Genomic DNA, 21574 nt, shown 5'->3' on the forward strand with positions numbered 1-21574 from the left:
AGCCTTTTTTCTTTAAAAATGTTTCCTGAGTCTTCCTCTAATTTGAGTGTTGTTCCCTCATTTGACATTGAGGCTTTACAGCTGTTCTGTTTCAGAGGAAAGGTGATCAGATGTGGCTGTGCTGTTCTGCAGGTTGTCTGGTGTGGTACTGCAAAGCAGTAGAACTGAAATTCCATTGCAGTCTTAACAGAGACAGGAGTTGAAGCGTTCAATTAACAAGGTCTATTTTCGAGACCTTACATAGTCTTGAGAAAATATTTCAGATCTATGGTAGAATTTGTTATAATAATACCAGTGATATAAGGAAATGCCCTGGTTGTGTGTATATGCTTTTAAAATCACTTGCAGATACATTCAGTCCAAGCATAAAGTAGTCTGATGAAACTGTAGTGCTTGGAAGAGTGGTATGCTGAAAAGCCTTCCTTCAGTGTAGCATGGCGGTGGCACAGGATTGCAATTAAGTACAATCCATAGAGTTGATTTTGCCCTTCTGTCCTTTCTCATAAGCATGCTACCTATCTTTTTGAACAGGGAGTCACCTCTTTTCCCGTGCTCATAGCTCATACTGATTGCAGTCAAGGTCCACTGGTGCTATTGCAGTATAAATCAGTGGTAATAAATGTAAATGCCCTTAAAGCTTACAGTATTTACTGCTTGCATTGAAGGTAGACTAAGGTGCTATTCCCAGGGCTTTTTTTTTCCCCCTTTTTGTTGAAGTCTAAAGGGTCACCCTAAAAGACAGGACAAAGAGCTGTGATTTGACTGCCATTCCACAGGGTATGGGTAATAATCATTGCATTCATTTCTCGTGGGCCACTGAAAAGCTCTCAGACCTCAACAGCTTCAAACTGTTACTTCAGCTGGGTTGGATTTGAAGCAGTAACATAAAGGTGAACCACCCTATGGACCATTATCAGTCCCGAGTCACATAGACCTCTTTTGCCTGTCATCTTGAATTTGTGCTTCCTCAGCAAATGTGATTCTGGCACAAGGCATCCAGAACTTTTGATATGGACTGCACAGACATTGTAAAGCATCTGGGGACACAAAGGGAGTTTCTCTTAATAATTCAGCCTGGCTTTAATGCACCACATGAACTAGATTTTTTATATACTTAGTGCTTAAAAGTTCCATTAGTTCCCCTCTTTTTCTCCTACCTCTTTCTTTACTTTCCAGTAATATTTTTGTGCTGATGTAAAATTTTATGAGATCTGTAGAATTTTTCTGCTAATTAGTTTCACTATTGTTTTCCTAACAAAGAATAATAGGGTGAAAAACAATGGGAAGGAAAATGAAATTATATCCACTGTGCTTTAGTCATTCACATCCTCTCTGCTTGTGTATGCTTGTGTGTGCATGTCCACATCCTTATTTTCTCTTTCTGGGATACCTTTCTGGGGTGTATTACAAACTCCATAAGGCAGCACTGAAAGGAAGGACCAACCTAGCAGTAGTGTTATTTTTAGGTAACAAGTAGGACCACATACATTACTCAATATGTAGTTACTGATAGAGTTCTGTGTAGCCACACTGGTACTGTAATGTTGTAACTGTCAGAAAACCCAAATGACATCTTGTGAAATCTGCATATTACTTGCTAAGTGCTTATTTGATACAAATTGTGGAAAGCTAGTTAGTTATTTGTATCTTTCAAAGGACCAGAGAGTATTTGCTATTCAAAATCTCTGCAACAAAGAACACCCCAATGCAACCAACCAACCAATGAAAAAAACTGCCAATAAAAAAAAATCAAAATTATAAGTATTATTACTAAGAAGGTTTCAAGCTTACAGATCAATATCTATTTCTATTTCTTAGCTGAGAGGGTGTATTCTTTCCACATTTTGAGCACATTTAAGTGTTTAATCCAATTAAAGGACAGTTTGTACCTCTGCAGCATGGAAAGCCATGTAAAACCTTGGAAGCTGCGAAAATTGGCTCCACACCCGGTTAGCTCATGCCGCAAAGAATTAGCTGAAATGGGAGGGCAATTAGGAGCACAACTTTTGTGCAGCACTAAGCTGTAGATACTGAGCTAGCCAACCAGGAGCTGTGCAGGCTACACAAATGAATTCTTTCTCTACTGACACACAAGGAAACCTTGTAAATCTGTCTGCTGTTCCCACCTTACTACTTAGAAGTCCCATCTAACAGCCTCTTGCTGTCTCTGTACCTCTCCATAAGGATAAGAAAATGGGCCTGGAGTTCAAGTGGTTATGAGTCATTAGACTGTGGTGATCTATTGGCTGATTATTAACAAATACCCACCCTCAGAGCAGTATTCACATGTTGGATTCTAGGTTAGATCTGTCACTGTTGGCACTGGGTTTTCTTTTAACACCGCAGTTCTGTTTTTGAAATCTACATAATGAGTCTATCATTTCTACATAGTACTTAGATGGCGAGTCCATCTTGCACATCAAGCTCAAGTACCAGCCTGTGTGGTGAAGCTCTCTCAGCTTGCTGTCCAGACTGAGTGGATGTCAGCCAGGTCTGGCCCACCTATCTTAGGGCTTTTTTAGCCTGAGCTAATTAATCCCTCACCAAATCTTCTTTGTGTTTGGCCAGGTCCAAGCACGGGCAGAAGAGCTGGGGTCTGTTACAGTCCTGGATGCGCACAGACAAGCCCAGAAGGAGGGCTGGGTGGCCAAACAAATAATTTTTGTAAAAAGAGGTTGGCAGCTCTTATTCCATAGATGCAAAATTGCGTGAACTCCCACAGCTTCTGTTTTACTGACAGGGGTTTCTGTTTTCCACCTCATTGTGCAGGGTCTCATGCTGAGCGCCTCACTCCGCAGATTAATGCCCTCTTCAGTCTCTGTGTTAGATGTTCAGCTGGGGAGGGTCTCTAACTACTGCAGAGAGACTAGGATGTATCCCAAAAGGTTTATAACACCCTTTTGAATTCCTCAGATGAAATGTAGAATATGCGTGCAAGGTGTTGTTATTTCAGGGTTATTCAGGGGAAATATTGAGTGCCTGCAGGAGAATGAATTTAAGCTGCAATCCTGTTCATTGGATTCTGGCTCAACAGAATCAGGGTGCAGGATCTGGACCATAATCAGAATCTATATTTGAACAGGGAGTTTAAAATCAGCTTTTTAAGAGATCTGAAAATGTGTTTTTTCACTCCCCTGATCTGAATTTGGCAACAGCGTAATCCCTGGGGCTGCCATTTCAGTGATAGTTCCAGCAGAGGACTTGGCCTAATGACCTGTATCAAAGCAAGAAGAACAGTGCTGCAGCCAGACACACAAAAAGCTGCTGCTGCTAGGAGACACTGACAGCTGGGGATGGTTTCTAAAGCCACTCAGATGTGGGATTTGCCATCAGCTCCCAGTTTTATTCTGAGCAGGAGGTTTGTGTTATTTAAATACAGAAAGCAATGAAAAAAGCACAATGAAAGTTCTAGAACTTGCAGAGAGTTGTGAATAGTCTAGTGCTTCTTTATGTCTTTTGGCTGCAGCTTTTCTTTCCTTGATCTATCTTTTGATTTTCAGATTGCACATTGAAGCATGTTAGTTGTAGGTAATTTAAAAATAAATAGTTGTCAGAGACCTAGCCTTTGGTTGTTAAAAAATAAAGTGAGTTTCCTTTCTAAAGTAGAAGGGCAATATTTTCAATATCTCTCTAGGCTCTAAGTCATTTTGGATTTTCCTCTAAAAGTGCTTTCCTGGATGGCCAATGACATACATTTCTCTTAGCTGTAAGCCGTAGAGGAGAAAGGCAAATTCCTGTTACTTATACTAGTCTTGAATGAGATCAGAAGTAGAGAGGTCACTTAGGGAATTCCCTGTCTGTGACAGTCTGAGTTACACGTATCTGTTGTGCTAACCTGGAGTACATTTTCACTTAACGTGCTATACATAGTTCATAGTCTGATATGTCACCAGTTCTCTAATTGCTTTGATTATTCCCAAGCAAGGCATAGATGGCTATGGCCCTGTGATTACAACAGTGGTGAAGAGGAGGTGTTTATACCATTGTAATTTTTGTTAGAACATGTAATGTCTGTTGTTAAATGTCTTGTTATTTTTATAGAACATTTTTCATACCTATGTTACAGTGGATTCAGAAAGAGCAGAAACTTTTTTAGCTTTTTAGTTTCCTAAATACCGTTGTTGTAGTATATTACATTGTCTTGTACAACACAAATCTGGCAGATAATGTTATAACTTTATTCCAAATTACCAATAAGAATTGCCGCATAGCATTTAAACTATTTAAACACAAGTTTTTTCAGTAGTTTTCTTCATGCTTTGGTAGCTTGTCAGGTGTTTGTAGACAAACAAAAATTAATCTTTTTTAATTTCTTTAAATGCTGATAGCTGGTATACATGGAGAAACTGTACCAAACTTACAGAAAAATATGTTGTTTCCATTATTTCATTACTGGTTTGAGAACAGCTTGCAATCTGCAGTGCTGTAAGATGTGGACTGGAGCAGGTATCTGGAGCACACTGTGCTCTTCATGCAAAGGACTACTGCTAGGTTTTGCCCCAGTTCCCTCACAGCAATGTCTACAGGACAAAATCACAGCCTTTCATCCCTCCATGGGACGTGACATTCCAGGTGTGGTCCTGCTGCATAGCTCGTGCACACAGATCACTGCTATGTATTAGGAATTAAGTTTTCATGCTGTGGTCTAAAGGAAGAGATTCATCCAGTAGGCCAAGCAGTGTGTCATTTAATATTGATCAGGTTATTCTTAGTATTGTATTTCACTTTTCTTTCTTTAAGATTATGAGCCCCTTCCTTGGCTGTGGTTAAAAGCAGTAGAAATTGCTTAGTTGTCAGTTTGCTTCTGCATGCTTGTCTTCCCTGGTTCTAAATGCCTCCATCAGATCCACAGGATGGATTTCAGATAAGCAGCTTAAATGATGTATTGGCTGTGATGTGACAGAGGATGTTGCCAGGATTCCTTCCCACTACACTGTTTGCCACATGACCTAAGCCACTTAGCACAAAGGCTAATGGGTGTTCATAACTGGACTTGTAGCCATAGAGGGGCAGGTTGGTAACTGTTAGTTGAAAACCCTTTTATTGCTTTTTGCTCAGATTACTTCACTCCTCTGTTATATACAGATAAATGAAAGTACACCAGTGAAGAGAAAGGGGAATCACCAGCTGGGCTTGTTTGCTGTTTCACTGTTCAAATTACTTGCAATTTAAGTAGGCCTGTCTGCTGAGACTACTGTGAAGGAAACCAAAGTATCTTTCTTTGTGCTGGTGACTTAATATACTACCTGCAGGAACTCAGGATATTAGAGTTATTGAATGCAAATTCCCTTACTCTATGCATAAGCGGTTTGCTTAGAGTCTAATACTCTGATGAAAAAATTGTATTTTACTATATGCAGTGATCAAAGTACAGGAGGTGTACAGGAGGAAGACAAACAGAAAAGAACATTTAATTCCTCATATTGGAAGATGGAGATGGTATAGACTAAATCAAGCACTACCTTTAACATGTGCCAGGCACAGGGGTGGGCTTTGCTGGTTCTCTGGTCATTTGTAAAACTTTGACTTGCAAAACAACCAACTTACAGGGGTCATAAATGCCCAAATGAATGTGGAAACCACTCTAGCAACCACTCTTGGACACTGGCCTCTTACCAATCCTCTTTGGGAATAATGCATTTACATGCCTTAAAAAAGGCTGTATTTTTTTTTAGTGAATCAAAATATCTTCTTCACACTTTTGTCGTGCAATATTTTTACATTCTTTAAAAATAACACAGAGATAACTGTGGTAGTTACTATCACTTGACATTTTTCATTCTCACATTAAACTATAGTCCCTTTTGCCTCTAAATATCCGTTTGTCTCACTGCAGTAACCTGCAGGGGTTAACTGGTGGAGTTAAACCCTGTATAGGCTTTGCATGCAAAGTGGAAGGCAGAGATTGTTGTTGCGCGGTGTCACCTCTGTCCTGGCATTGCCTGTGTCCAGCAGCCTGCCCATGAGGCCATGTTACTGTGGGCTTACTTGGACCCAGCTGGTGCTCCCAAAACCAATGCTCTCCCTAAACTAGCCGTGGGGAGGGCTGAGAAGAGACAGCAGCAGAAGCAGCTGCTAAACAGCCAGAGCAGTGACCTTCATGTAGCTATTGCTGAGCATTCACTGCCTGGAGCTGAACAACTCGTGTGCCCATTCCTTCCTTCCCTCTTGCACAGACTCTTTGCATCAGCTTTGCTCCATGCCTGTGCTTGCTTATTTCTCTCTTCCATGCTCCTCCTTTTATCTCTTTCAGTGTCTGATCTTGCTACCCTTTTTCCTGTTTAGTTCATCTGTCCGTACCCAGCCACCCATAAATGGACCCAGATGGTAATCACACTTAGTCTGTGTGTGTGCTCACCCCCTCAGCTGCCTTTTGTCTGCTCTCCCTCTCCAGACTCTCAGCTTTTCTGGCAAGTGCTGTCTGATGCTCCCCACTTGTGCAGTGCGTGCACAATAATGCCACCATCCGGACTGCTCCACTGGTCTGTGCTAATTAATGAGACAATTAAGGGTGTATTATTTTCAAAGTTTCTATTAATTCATTGTGAAACTATTTCAATATTATGGAAAATACTCTTGTCCTTGAAGTGAGTGTGAAGATATACAAATGTTTTTTAATTTATTGCCATTATTCACTACTTTTAATAATGTACCAGTCACAGTCTGTCATTTCCATCTCCTTTCTGAATGAATGCACCTATTACTCCCACAGTCTAATAGGAATATTAACAGGCTTCTCATAATATATTGCCCTTTCTGGGGCTATACATTTCTTCACTGTACTATTCTTGAAATAAGAAGGGCAAAATTAAGCACACTGTTCAAGTATGCAGTCTTGATCAATTAGCATTGCATATTTGCAGTGTATTTTTATGTTGTTCAATATCCTGTTTGATTTTTTCTTTGCTTTACTGTGCAGAGGGCAGGTGTTTCTCTAAGAATATATCATTCTCATGATTTCCACTTAAGCTGGGGCAGGATGAATGTTTGAGCCTATAACTCATAAAATATGAAAGGAATTTGTAAAATACACCTGAGTACTGGGAAGGAGCACAGGAAACAGGGGAGAATCTAAAAAAGACTAACGAATTCTTAGCAGATTCTTGCCTGCAAGTGGGAATAGACAAGTTGGCTTAAGAAAGTAAGCAAATACTGCAGAATATGTAGAGAAGCATCTTTATGTCTAAAGAAAGAGAATACTGGGATGCATGCTGAAAATAAAATGACAGAATCAAGAGAAACCAGAAAACTCAGGTGCACTTGTCCTACTAGCCTTTTCTTCTCAGTAGAATTTCTAATGCTCTTATGTTCACAACTTCTGCAATTCCCATTGTCACAGCAACTCTGCTTCCAGGGAGGCTGGTCATCCCACAGCTTTAATGAGCACTGTACTGGGAGTGAAGGGCAGTCCTGTGGTGTAAAGGAGACCACTCTGGACTCTCAACCCAAGGACCTGAGTTCGAGTCTCAGTAGGGACTGTCCCGTGGCAGTTAAAGCCTCCCTGCCATCCAATCCCGTCAGATCTCGGATGCTCAGCAGGGTCAGCCCCAGTTAGTACCGGGTGCTGTGACAGTCCCAAGGACTTCACTGACACTGTCCAAGCTCGCTCGGCCGTGGCAAATGGACCTTAGGACTTAAATGGTGGGGCCAGTTCTGTGCAGGCTGAGCCTCACCTAAAAAATCCACTGTGCAAGCTGGAAGGGCACACCCACATGCGGGATAGCCTTTCCCAAATCTGCGTTCATGAAGTCTGGCCATACATATACTGGGGGTGACAGACAGTGCTGCAGCCAGCAAGCAAACCCTTGTTCCCTTTGCCCCTAAGACTGTGGGCCTGACTTCCATCATACACCTGGGTCCAGAGTTGCAAGACTGCCAATATCAACATGGTTGTTACAATGGCCTTTAAAATGTGTGACTGTCCAAGAAACTGAATGGAATAGGAAAGAAGAACGAATTGCAGAAGAGATGTTAGGCTGAGTGTTTTCTGGGTCTGAAGCTTATAAAAAATATACTCACTGCCTACCTCGCCTTTTCCATGCCATTTATTTATCATCATTATTAGAGAAATGGTGTGTGTGAAGCGGAAGTAAATCTATATCTGAAAAATATTTCTTTTATGCACCAAATACTTTCTTTATTCAATGTGCCAAACATTCCTTTTCTTCCTTAATTCTATTTTGCCTGACAGCCCTTTGAAGGCATTTTTTCCAAGGTATGTGTCTTTTTTTCCCCAAACATCTTATTTTCTCAGATTTTTAGTAGTTTGATACCCATTTATTTGGTTTTATACCTATGACCAAATGAATATTGCTGTAATTCTCACGTGATTTGCTTTTTCTTGGTTTCAGTTGACTGCATTTGTCAAACCTGTGAATGTTGAGTTCTTTGGAGCAGGTATTTTCTCACTGAATATATGACATATGCTTAAGAGTTATAGTAATCCATAGCATCATATGTGCTTAGAGCAGTGGGATTCTCATCCCTAATGAAATTTGTAGGAGTTGCAAGAACAGCAGCAATATAATAAATAAAACCCACAAATGGTAGTATTCAGTTCTTTGTTTTTCCTGTTCACAAAATACGGATGTGAAATCTGACAAACTTTGTCAGAGAATTCTCTCTTCTGAACTAAATGGCGTCTGGTTTCCTAGGGCAGGTCTTTGTATAGTTGCAGCAGTGAGAACATGCCTAACACATGCTGATTTTAGCTTTAATGATGTATTATTCTGTAATACTTACTTGGCATTAGCATGAGATATGATTGTCAGGAAGCAGTGTTTTCATTAGTTTGCAACCTAAACACCTGGAGTAAGGCTCACCCTTAGTGAAGAGGGAGTTTGGGAGCCCCTGCTGGACATACGTAAGTCCATGGGGCCTGGTGGGATGCACCCATGGGTGCTCAGGGAGGCAGCTGATGGCAGTTGGGAGCCACTCTCCATGCCTGGGTTGCAGTGACTCATGAAGACTGGTGGAAGGCCAGTGCCACTCCTAAGTACAAGAAAGGCAAGAGAGAAGATCCAGGCCACTGCAGTTCCTCCAGTTTTAAATGTCTTATTCGTTCATCTTTGTTTCTTGCTGCTCTAACACCTAAGCTTTTGCAGTAGCTAGGCAAGGTAAAATGTGGCATTAACTGCCTACCTGATGGAAAGGTGAGGCACAGAAGAGAAAGATTTAATTGCTTTTGGCTCATTAGTTTATAAACACAGATTTTTCACAGCACTTAGAACTGATTATGTCCAAAACATTGTTTCTGTTGCCATTAGTAGGAGTGTCTGATCCTGTTGTTTCTGCCAGTCACACTGTGTGGTGCCAGGCTTGGAACCAGAGGTGAGGAACACAGCTGGCATCATCTACTCGGTGTCTGGTTGCAGTGACCCGACTGCCATGACACGAGGGCTCTGTGGCAGAGACAGAGGCAGCTGCAGTGTCTTCAGGCAGGGTTCAGCTGCCTTAACCTTTCTGTTGTGCCTCATTCTGCTCTAGTTCTGATATACCTAGAGGATGATAACCTACTGTTGCCATCAGTTGCTTCATATGCTTGCCTGGTAGTAATTAGTGCAGTGGAACAAATGATTCCAGCTTGGCAGATAACCAGTCTTGGCAATGTGAGGCCATATGATCAAATTCTAGGGATTTTTGTTTGCTCAGAAAACCAGAAAATATTTTACTACAAAAAAAGCCTTTTAGAAGAATGATCTTAGCTCTGTCATTTTCCAGTCTTTGTGGATTTGAAATTTTAAACTTAATGAAAACTTGATTTTTCCATTCTGGACATGGAAAAATCAAACCTACTTCTTAAGAAAGTAGTAACAGTAATCAAAAAAATCTCAATTCTTTAGAAATAGTAACTTTTTTTTTCTTTTCATAGTCTTTGTAAACCTTATGTTAGTAGATTTGTACTTAGTACATTAGTGTATTACATTTACTTACATAGTACGTTAGAATTAAAGCATGCCAGCGTTGTCCCTATTCCTTTTTTAATAATTCCTCTTCATGCAAATGTGAGTTTCATCTATAATAAAACTTAGTTTTGTGATAAGTTATGACATATGGAGAAGGTCTCAAAATGACATACAAAAGCCAACTTGAAATCACAAATTGCCAGTAGGTTTCCCCTGGAAACTTATTTATATCAAAGAAATATCAGACCTTGTTCAAACCTTTTTTTCCTGAGATGAGAAAGTTTTACCATGTTTGTTATCAACTGCTTATGACTTAGTCTAATGCCCTTATACAGTCTTATACCATCGAAATTCTTCAGAGTTTTATATGTTGGTCATATTACTGACCAGAGTAAACCAATTGTGCAGAATTACAAAAGCAGATAAGTTACAGAGTATTTTGACTTCTGTTTGTTTAAGCAATACACTTCAAGCAGTGCTATGTCTAGATGTATATATATAACTCTCAGAAAGTAGGGAAAATTGTTTGGTGTGAATTGGTGCATTTTAGTTCTAAAGTCTGTTACTACTTTTTTTTTCTCTTTCCATGTCTGTCTCTTTCTCCTGACTATTTATTTAGCCAGTGTAAATGACTAGAAAGAAGCAAAGAGTGAATAGTACCCTTCTGTGAAAGGACTGGAGAAGAGGAGGCTCAGAGGTGACCTCATCACTGTCTATAACTACCTGAAAGGAAGTTCTAGCCAGGTAGGGGTTGATCTCTTCTCCCAGGCACTCAGCAATAGAACAAGGGGGCACGGGCTTAAGCTCTGCCAGGGGAAATTTCAGTTGGAGATCAGAAAAAACTTCTTTCCAGAGAGAGTAATCAGGCATTGGAATGGCCTGCCCAGAGAGGTGGTGGATTCACCATCCCTGGAGGTTTTTAAACTGAGATTGGACATGGCACTGAGTGGCATGATCTGGTCAATGGACTGGAGTTGGGCCAGGAGTTGGACTTGATGATCTTGGAGGTCTTTTCCAACTCAATTGATGCTGTGATTCTGTGATTCTATTCTATGATTCTATGACTGTCAAGTCTATCTGGGGAACAGAGAAGTGATGAAATAGGTGAGGTGGGTGGGAGCTTCTTCAGCCTTTAAGTACCTGCTGGGTTGAGAGCAGCACAGTGGACATGGTGACTCAAGATGGGATAGTCCTAGAGAGTCAGTGTAGCGCTCTATGAAGCCACGCTGTGCTCATGTGGGTTGTGGTGGGAAAAGCCAAGGCAGGCAGAGAGAGGGAGTGGTTAACCCCAGAGATTTCATATATATTTGTGTGTGTGTGTGTGTGTGTGTGTGTGTGTGTGTGTGTGTGTGTGTGTGTTTTAACAAAGGGACCCTTGTGAACACGTGGGGTCTGTGGAGTAGCACTGGAAGAAGGAAACACAAAGCACCCCAAAACACTGGATACTTGCTGGAATCAGCAAAGAGAAGCTTATAAGACAGAAGAATCTCTTTATGCTAGGAGAGACAAATAATTTAGTTTGCTGAGTTTATGTAAGAAGCCTTAATTGTGTGTAGTTGTGTGTATGTGCCTCTGAAAGGTCATTTTGGGGTGGGGTTTTGTATGATGAATAGAGTATGTAATTCACAGCTCTGTTATGTTTAGTGTATATTGTAAATTTGCTGTATCATGTTGGCAGCAGAGCTTCTGAATCTGAGAAGGAGCCAGGTAGTTCAAACAACAGGAATGGAAAGCCAAACAAACCATCATAGCACAAAAATGTACAAATCAGGCTGATAGCTTCACAGCTACATACCAATAACAACCAGAAGAAAATCTCAGGAAGCCTGAAAGAGCAACATGTAACTTGTGCATGTAAACAGAGGGTGAGATCCTTTACATTGAAAGTATTTTTTTAATGTGTCAATAACAATAAATGACAATATGTGACACACTAGCAACAGTAGAGCTGTAAGACTAATTCTCATTCCACTCTATCCCTTCAGTTTTGATTTTGTGTTAACATTACAGAAATTTATTTAAATTTTGATTTTTATTTTTCTTATCTTAGAGTGTAATTTGGATAACCAATGGAGCTACTCCTATGAGTTAGTATAATGCAGTGGGGAATTGTCCCTTGTGCTACAGGTTTTTTTCCAGAAAAGAAACATCAAAGATAGTCAAAAGTTCAGGTTCAGTGTAAGGCTACCAACTGTGCATCCTGGGGCTATGAGGTATTTGCTTTCTGATGTATTTGTGGGAATGCCAAACAAAGAGGAGCTGCTCTCTCTTACATGATTTGAGCAGACTATATGACAAGCAGCAAGTAAGGCAAGCAGGCTACTGGGTGCACATTCATCCATGAGAAGACTGTAATGCTGGATTGCACCATGCTTTTAATGACCAAAGCTAGTCTATATGAATGACATTCGTAGAAAAACAGATTTAAAAAGGAAGAGACAAAAAATCAGAATACAGCAAGCGCTGTTATTAGTGGACAAATGTGAAACAGGTCTAATTCCATTTGAAGTTACTTTTAAAGTAAGATGATTGTCACATCTTCCATATGCTTCCTCACTCCCCAAAATGCACACACAACAGGTAGGGTGATTTTCTAATTTATACACATTTGCTATAAATGTCTGGCTTCAGTAAAGTGAGTCATAGTGACGTCAGAAGAAAATTGTTTTTTTTTTAATGTCTATGTCTTTACAAAGTCAAATAAAAAGCATCCTGGCTCCCTGTCTGCCCCGAGGGCAAATGACAGAGCATGGCTTACATCCATGTGGCTAAAGTTTCTCTTCACTGAAACATGTCAGTGTTGCCTGTATTGCATATTGGAAATCATCCCAGGCTTGCCTTACCCTCCTAACTGTGCCCAGGTGTTGCCTGAAAGAATCCTAGTTCCCTGACACAAATCAGTGCCGAGGTGTGCACCAGCAATTAAGTACTGTGGACAGCTGCATGCCGTGGTGCCCTGGCCCTGTTTACCAGGCCATGTCTGCAAAGGAAGCTTCTGGCACAATTAAACTGTTAAACTGCTTGGATACCAATTGGCTGGATCTTTATAGGACTAACTGTACAGTGAAGGGAATTGAGGGTAATCCTTTCAGTCTGGATGTCATAATAATAATAGTAGTGTTCTGGAATAAATAAATACCTCAAAGACTGTAATGTTCAGCCATGCCATATCTCCATACTCTATTAGAAAAGTGCATATTCAGTGGCAGTTTCATGTCTTAATTATTTTCATTTCCTCACTTCCTGTGCCCAGTTCTCTTCCATAGAATTGCAACTATTGTTTATTAGCCAGCATTTCCTATAGATGTATGAAGTAAGTTTAACCAGTTTCTCTATAAAAAAAGCAGTGACTGCTACTTTTAATTTTTTTAGTCTTTTCTTGCTTCCAAGATAGACATCTCTGGGCTTACATTGCAAACATACATAAGAAGGACTTTTCAACTGCTTTCCTCCTTCTTCCAGGGGTAGGAGACACTTGGCAGCCCCAGCTAAGTCAAAACTTTCCTCTGCAGCAGTCTGTTCAATGTAAGAATGACCAAGTGGTTCAATAAATTCTTCATCAGAAAAAGAAGACAGTTGGACTATGGAACCTTATGGTACAGAAGAAAATTTCCCAGCCTGAATATTCAATAACTTTACTTTGCCCCTGAGAATGCATATATTTTAGCACAGCAAGGCATACTTATGTTCAGCCTACACTGCTGCAACAATCACACGTAGAGGATTTGCAGGTAAAAGATTAAATCAGCCTGTGGAACACCTGTATTGCTGTCAAACCTTATGCCAGGAACAAAGGTATGTCCAAGGCAGAACCTGGAATGCATGCTTTTTTGTTCTGATTTTCCTTTTGGAAGCTAAATGGAAATTACATTGAGATGTATTGAGATAGGAGAGGATGCAGTGTGATTGTTACATCTTCTCTTTTAGACTCTTAATAAGCAAGCTAATTACTTACTCTGATTCCACACACACTGTGGTGGGGGCAAATCTATTTGGATGCTGATGCCAATGAACATGTATTTGTGTGTTGTGGATCACAGTCACAGCCATGCTGAATTGAAGGCTTATCTGCCACTAGTGCTAAGACGGAGGCTTTATGTAGCACACAGGGCTTTTGCAAGCTACCTGGGAAGCTGAACACATAGTTTTAGACTTTGGGAAGAAAAAGATAATCTTTGGATATGATTTGTTAGAGTCTCTTGCCACTAATAGAAAGCTTATGGGAAAACTTAAAAGCAGGAGACTGACACCCCATAGATACAGAGTAAGAAAATTGAGTGTTAATATTCTTTTCACTATATATTTTATAATAATTAATCTTTGAAAATAATTTTTCTGTAAAAGAGTCATCCTGTAGGTTCTTAACTTGACTTGTGTGGAATCAAATCTCTATGACTCAGTAAGAGACAAATAAGATGAATTGCTTGTCCTAAATAATAAACAAAAGATCTTTAGGGCCTTCTCTTCCCTGTGGGTATCTATTCTGAGCATTCTTAGTAGAAATTAGTGACATTAGTGATTAATAACTGACAATGTACTTAGAACAATGCTTTAAAACCTGCCACATTAGTTTCAGATTTGAAATCCTTAAAATAGCAAGATTTCTGAAGTAATGGGTTCTCAGATCAAACACCTGCCTTTCATAGGACAAAAGGAGCTTTGCTGAATGTTGAAAGATGCAAGAAGGACTCGTAATCAATTATATAATATTTTTTGAGATAGTGAAAATCGTCCCTGAACATCTTTATAAGAGGAATAAGAAATAACTGGATAATTTTTTTAAAATAACTTTTATTAATGACAGTAGTGGATGTCTTTAATAAACTCTGTTTTAGTTCAAAATGCATTTTTGCTAATGTTTGTTTAGTATTACCTACAAAAGGGGTTTGTGCTGTTCTTCCTCTCCCTGAGAAAGTTACTTTAAATGGAAGTAATTGCACTGTTCATGTTTAGGTTTAATTTAAAAATCTGTTGTGTATTTGGCCATTTGAATGACTCCTTCAAGAAATTAGAGACTGGTCTTTGAGATTGCATTCACTGTATGAGGTGAGATCCATATTTTGTATAGAAAACAGGTAAGTTACCTTGATTATTAGTTGCCATACTTACAGCTTGCTAGCTTTATTGTGGTCTTCAGGCAGATTAGCTCCCTGTAAAAGCTGTGAGCTTTTTATTTGCATGGCCCAAAGATACTAAAACATTAAAAGCAAAGGAAAATTATTCTTTGAAACTTCCCACTGTCTGTCAGTCAAGATTTTTAAAGTTCCTCATTTTTAAGTGACAAGCAGAATGTATTTACCATTAAAACTATAAATCAGGTGTTTCCCAAGGTTGGATTATTCTTAATTTTTGCTGATCCTGTGATATGGTTACCGAGTGATCTGGAGGGAGTGAAGGAAACAAACGCTTTCATTACTGCTGCTTCCCAAGATGATGGGGAGATGCAGAATTCTTGCATGGAAGCACACCCTCTTAAGACATATCTGCCTGTGTGACTATTCATCAAAATATTTTAAAAATACCTTCTTTATCATATTTGATGGCAGAAGATGAGTGGGAAAGAGAGAGGCCACAAAATCTTACTTTTAAATAAGAAATGCAGATGAAAATGAGTGGAGAAAGATACTGCTTAACTCTCTTTTTTTAGTCCTTTCTTTTTCTGTACATTTTGATTAATTGCCTTTCTTTTTTCATAATTTCTTCTAGCTTTTTGTTGCTTATGATAGCCATTACCCTCTCTTGCTCTCCTAGTAGCAACTTACAGTAAGAACATACAATATATCATTTCCTTGGGTGTAGCCAGGAATACACCTGAATTGAGCAGCTGGAAAGCTCAACAGCAAACAATTATCATGGCCACTTTAAAAGTCTCTGCAATCCATTGTAACTTCAAGTCAGATGGAGAGAATTTATCCCCGTGGGAAAAAAAAAAACCCAACATTTTCCCCAGGCTCTTTCTCAGAAATTTTGGCCCATTTTTTACAAGACCTGAATTGCTGCAATGGTCATCATCTCAGATTGATGTATAAAAACCCAACAGCTGTAGCTGATAGCTTTGGAACTCTTCATTTACTTAGTAGATGGGAGTTAAGTTCTTTTGAAAATATGGCATCAAGATTATAACAACATTTTATAAAAAAATAGATCTGAGTTGCAATTGTGTAAGGATCTCTAGTTTCTGACTAGTTGTTAGTGTTTGTGACAGATCTGTGTTGGAGAACAGAAAGCTGGGAATGATTTTATATGAAGAGGAATCGCTGCTGAATAAATCAAAACTAATATCAATTGCTTTTCCAGTCACAAGAACACCATTTCCTCAAAAAGGCTTTTCTTTTAAACAGGACTTCACTTTACTGTTTCCCCACACCACAAGAAACATTTGAAATGTTTCCAGAAAAAGCAGGTGTACACTAAAGGCTTCGTACCATCAGCTTTCAGCATGTAAACTGTGTTCTCTCAGTAAAACTAATCACATGATACCAAGCATAATAGTGATACTGGGACCTACTTGGGCTGGCAAAACTGAATAGAAATCAGACTGATCACTTGTTTGGGACCTGTTCCAATTTTATTTGGATGAAAATCAGCTTTCTGAAAACCATTCCTCTTTGCTCTCTATCTATTCCCTCCAACCCTGTTCCCTCAAAAAAAAAAAAGATATTAAAATCACTTATTTAATCATGTATTTAGGCATTCAAAAGAGATTGTTTGTAACCTACTTTTTTTCTTTTTCTTTTGGACTGCCTCAGTGGAGGTACTTGTAATAGAAATGCTGCTTCATCTCTCTGTGGGACCGGTGTCTTTCATCTGCTTTTACAAATGAGACTAAGCTTGTAGGCTTTAGGACTTCCAATATCTTAAAATTAAGATATTCTGGTCTGTGTGAACTCAAGGATACTATGGTGATGGCTTGAGCCTTGGGGCTGTCCATACTGTCCTAAGCCCTAAAGGTCGTGTCTGGTCTGCTGTTGCCAACTTTATGCCTTCCACAGAGATGGCTGCAACTGGTTGTTTTGGTATCCCTGTAATTGGAGGAATTCAGCAATCTAGCAGCATGAAAGCCTCAATATAAATGTAATGATTGTCAATTACTGTAAATTGTTATTATTATTCAGCTTATTAGCCCAATATTAAAATACAGGATGTTGCATTTGCAAAATACAATATGGGAGAGAGACTTAAAAAATCTATTTGCAGTCCATGTAATTCATTAATGAGATTGTATGTTTTGACCTAATAGACAACTTTAGCAATTGCCTTAAAATATTGGTGCATGTGGGAAATATAAAATATGGGATAAAAGTGAGTTAGAGATACAAAGCCTAGAAAGCTTGGAAAAGAGGTGCCCATTGACTTACCTTCCCACCCCCAAACCCAGATCCTGCTTCTTTGACATGTCTTGAAAACAGTACAAGAATAAGAGCACAACGAAGGTTGAAAGAGGCTGATAACCCAAACCTACAGCAAAATCTGCAGTGGGAAACAGAGGTGCAAACTTTATCTGTTTGTATGACAAAGCTGTGGGCATCAAGGAGCAAAAGAGCAAAACACTTATTCTTGTGACAGCCTGAAGATGTTATTCATGGCAATTCTTGGATGCCATAATCCTGGTAACAGCAGTTTATGATGTGGAAAATACTTCCTCATCTTCATGCTTTCTGACTTCTCTGTAATAAATTGCTATTACCAGGTCCTAAATAGGGAGTAAACAAATTCAGCTGTCAACTAATACGGCTCTGATTGCCAGTGTCTTTGGGAGTTTCTGACCATTTGGAATTATCAGAGGAAAAGAAACTGCTTTATGAGCTGATAAAAACCTGTTTGACAAACCTTAGTCTTTGATGAAGGGTACTGTGAAGCTCTTGTGCAGGCCCTGAGTGCCCCAACAACCCTGGCAGCCCTGCCTGGTCTACCCCCAGCCTTCCTCACCTGCCATGGGCCCCGCACTGTGGAGCCTGACCTGGGCAGGGTAGTGCCTTGCTCCCATGGGGGTGCTATGGCACCTGCCCTTGCCGCAACCCCAGAACTTGTCCCAGGAGTCTTCAACTCCAAGTCCTGCAGGACACTACAGCCAACCCACAGAGCAGGGGTCATAGCCCTGCAAGCTTCTCTAACACACCTGTGCCCACAACCAACTCTGCACCCTGAACCCTTGAGGGGTGACTGAGTGGGGTATGGGAAGCTTTTAGTCAGATGTCCCTACCCTTTTCAGCTCTCAGTTCACGGTGCTAAACTGTGGACTGGTCACCCTGAAACAGGTGACCCTGGCCTCCTGAACATTGTCAGCACTGTGTTGAAGCATGGACTGTATCAGGACTAGAATCTAAGAAATTCTTAAATGAAGTAAAAAATTGCAAGTGGGAAACAGACATCATTCAGAAGCACTGCTGCAGGAATGGTGGCTGTACATACTGGCTTGTAACAACAATACGCTGATGGTGTGTTTAATTCACCAGACAGTCCGAGTCTGCTGAGAGTCAAGGATGAATGACAGAAAACTGTGTTCCAAGAAGATGCAAAGCCTCAAGAATAACTTGTGTCTTGTTGCACACCTCCATGCCTTAGCACTTTATGGTATTGGAGTTCCCATTCTAGGATTAAGAGGTGTGCATCATGTGTGAGGGGAACAGCCTCACTGTTGTTCATGAACTTCAACCTCTCATGGATATGGAGTGATAATGAACATGTTGCACTGTTCTGTTCAGGGTGTTCTGTGCAGATCCAGACGTGTAGCTAAGCCTGAATGTTGTTTAGCATGTCACAGAAGAAAGCATGCTTGATGGGGACTGATTCCCCACCCTTATCTGGTAACTGGTGTAGGAAGGATAAAACAATAGAATCAGAGAATCAATTGGGTTTGAAAAGACCTCCAAGATCATCAAGTCCAACCCTTGGTCCAACTCCAGTCCAGTGACCAGATCATGGCACTCAGTGCCATGTCCAATCTCACTTTAAAAGCCTCCAGGGATGGTGAATCCACCACCTCTCTGGGCAGCCCATTCCAATGCCTGATTACTTTCTCTGGAAACAATTTTTTTCTGATCTCCAACTTAAATTTCCCCTGGCAGACCTTATGCCCGTGCCCCCTTGTTCTATTGCTGAGTGCCTGGGAGAAGAGACAAACCCCTACCTGAGTAGAACTTCCCTTCAGGTAGTTATAGATAGTGTTGAGGTCACCTCTAAGCCTCCTCTTCTCCAGGCTAAACAACCCCATAACATGGGGTTGTTATAACCCCATAACCCATGGGGTTGTATAACCCCATAAGACAGTGAAGGGCCTTGAGGGGAAGCCATATGGGGAATGACTGAGGGCACTTGGTCTGTTCATCCTGGAGGAGACTCAAGGGAGACGTCATTGCAGTTACAACTTCCTTGTGAGGGAAAGAAGACAGATAGGCAGTGACTCTTCTCTGTGATGCCCAATGACAGAACCTGAGGGAATGCCCTGAAGTTGTGTCAGGGAAGGTTTTGGTTGGATATTAGAAAGAGGTTATTCCCCCAGCGGGTGGCTGGGCACTGGAACAGGCTCCTCAGGGAAGTGGTCACAGCACCAAGCCTGACAGAGTTCAGGAAGTGTTTGGATACTCTCAGATATATGGTGTGATTCTTGGGAATGGTCCTGTGCAGGGCTAAGGGTTGGACTTGATGATCCTTGTGGATCACTTCTAACTCGGCGTATTCTGTGATTCAGTGATTCTGTAATTGCCGGCTTCTCACTGTTCATGTAGGAGGGAAGAGGTGTCTTCTCTGTGTATGGTTGGGTTTACATGGGCAAATCAGTGTGTCCCACAGTAGGAAGACCCAAACTGGCCTGGAACTGCCAGGACCATGAGTCAACGTGTAAGCTTGTTTGAGCATGAGCAAGTACTAGATGTAGAAATTACGTGATTGGCACAACACTCCAGTGAGTAAGTCTTGCTAAATGGCCATCCCAGCACAACGATAAAGGTTCACCACCACTGCTGATATAGTTGGATGGTGCTGCACACCGTTTACTTACCAGTTTTAGGCAATGCTAGCAGAGTGTGTGCCAAGTTTGATGTACAAGGGAGTACCAAAAGGCATGCTGTACTGGTTTTGGCTGGAATGGGTTTAATTTTCTTCATAGCTACTTGTATGGAGCTATATATTGGATTGGTGACCGAAACAGTGCTGTTAACACACTGGTGTCTTATCTGTAGCTGAACTGTGCTTGCACAGCATCATATCTTCTCTGTTTGTCATGCTGCTTCACCAGAGAGTAGGCTGGGGGTGGACAAGGAGTTGGGATGGGACACAGCCAGTACTGCTAATTAAAAGGGTATCCCAGACCATATGGTGTCATGCTCAGCAATGAAATTTAGGAGGGAAGTTTGCCAGGGCTGCTGTTGCTTTGGGGACTGGCTGATCATTGCTCTGGTGGTGAGCAATTGGGTTTCTTTGCATCACCTGTTTTTCTTGGGTTTGTTTATATTTCTTTCTTTTTAATGTGTTTATTATACTCTCTTTATTTCAACCTACAAGTTCTCTAACTTTTGCACTTTCAGTTCTTCCCCCGTACCTCTGGGAGAAGTGAGCAAGGGCTGTTTGGCGCTTAGCTGCCTACCAGGGTTAACCCACAACAGATGCCCAGTGTAGTCTGTACAGCATTATATATTTAAACATCAAGAGATTACTACAGAAATTTCTAAAACATGTTTCTATATGTACTCTTCGTAAGAAGGAAAACTAATCTCTAAGGAGATAGCTAATGTTTACATATGTAACTGCAAACACTGTGCACTCAAAATACTGGGAGCTAAAGGGTCACTGTAGCCATGTATATTAATCTGTAATTAATCCATGCTGCCATGCTGTTAATTTTTCATGGCTGAGAAGAGACTTTTCTGAGCAGTATAGATTTATATTTGTGGACATTTGAATTTTGTCTTCCCTTATACCTCTTCCTTTTTCCTGTCACGGAAAGAAGAGGTAATAGTTCCCATCTGGTGAGAAAAATTTTTGTGCAATAGTAGTATTGTTTTTTTTAAAGAGTATAATAAGAACAGGTAGTAAGATAGAAATACAGCTATAACCACTTATAACTTTGTTGTGTGATTTCCTTTGAATCCTTTAGGAGCATAAGCACTTGTATTTCTCAGAATTAGGTGGAGGATTTCAGAATTTTAATTTCAGCTCATTACAAAAAAAAAAAATTAAACCTTGACTTTCTGTATTTACCTATGTACTCTGAAAACTCTGTTAGTAACTCTGAAGTGCTCCTGTGTTACAAAGGAACAAGCCTGATTTTTGGAATTAGAGACTGCAAAGTATCAGCTGATAGAAACCCAGTCAGGCCATCCAGCACATTCCTGAAGCTGCCAGGACAGGGAAAGGAAGGCTGAAGTTATGCTGCAGTTGATCAGGGGCTGCAACCAGCCTGATACAGTTTTGAATAGCTTTGAGGCTGTTTCAAGTGGCGTCTGAGACCAAACTATGATCCTATGTCAGAGAGACATGAATAACTTCCTGCTTTCTCAGCTGAATATTGAGGATTTTTATTAAAGGAAAGGGAAAAACTACAGCTTGATGGGAAAAGAAGTATAATTAGTACTCTTTAAAATATCAAGAATATGTGTTCAGCTCTGTTAGATGTACAGTATTAACTGATATTGGTGTCCTGTTTTTTTACATATGGCCACAGAGCTGAA

At 40.4% G+C, this 21574-nt stretch overlaps 1 protein-coding gene across 16 annotated transcripts in view; it reads left to right on the plus strand.

The window, feature by feature from the left end:
• MYT1L (myelin transcription factor 1 like) overlaps positions 1 to 21574 on the plus strand; it is a 298788-nt gene that overhangs the window by 99537 nt on the left and 177677 nt on the right. The window contains exon 3 of one of the 16 annotated variants that reach the window (XM_071548396.1): positions 10525 to 10649. The exons of the other annotated variants lie outside the window; for them this stretch is intronic. The gene's annotated coding sequence lies outside the window, so the exon portion shown is untranslated. The remainder of the gene's footprint in view (positions 1 to 10524; positions 10650 to 21574) is intronic. 16 annotated transcript variants of the gene reach the window in all.

This window comes from Pithys albifrons, chromosome 2 (assembly GCF_047495875.1).
Source record: "Pithys albifrons albifrons isolate INPA30051 chromosome 2, PitAlb_v1, whole genome shotgun sequence".
Classification (NCBI taxonomy): domain Eukaryota; kingdom Metazoa; phylum Chordata; class Aves; order Passeriformes; family Thamnophilidae; genus Pithys; species Pithys albifrons.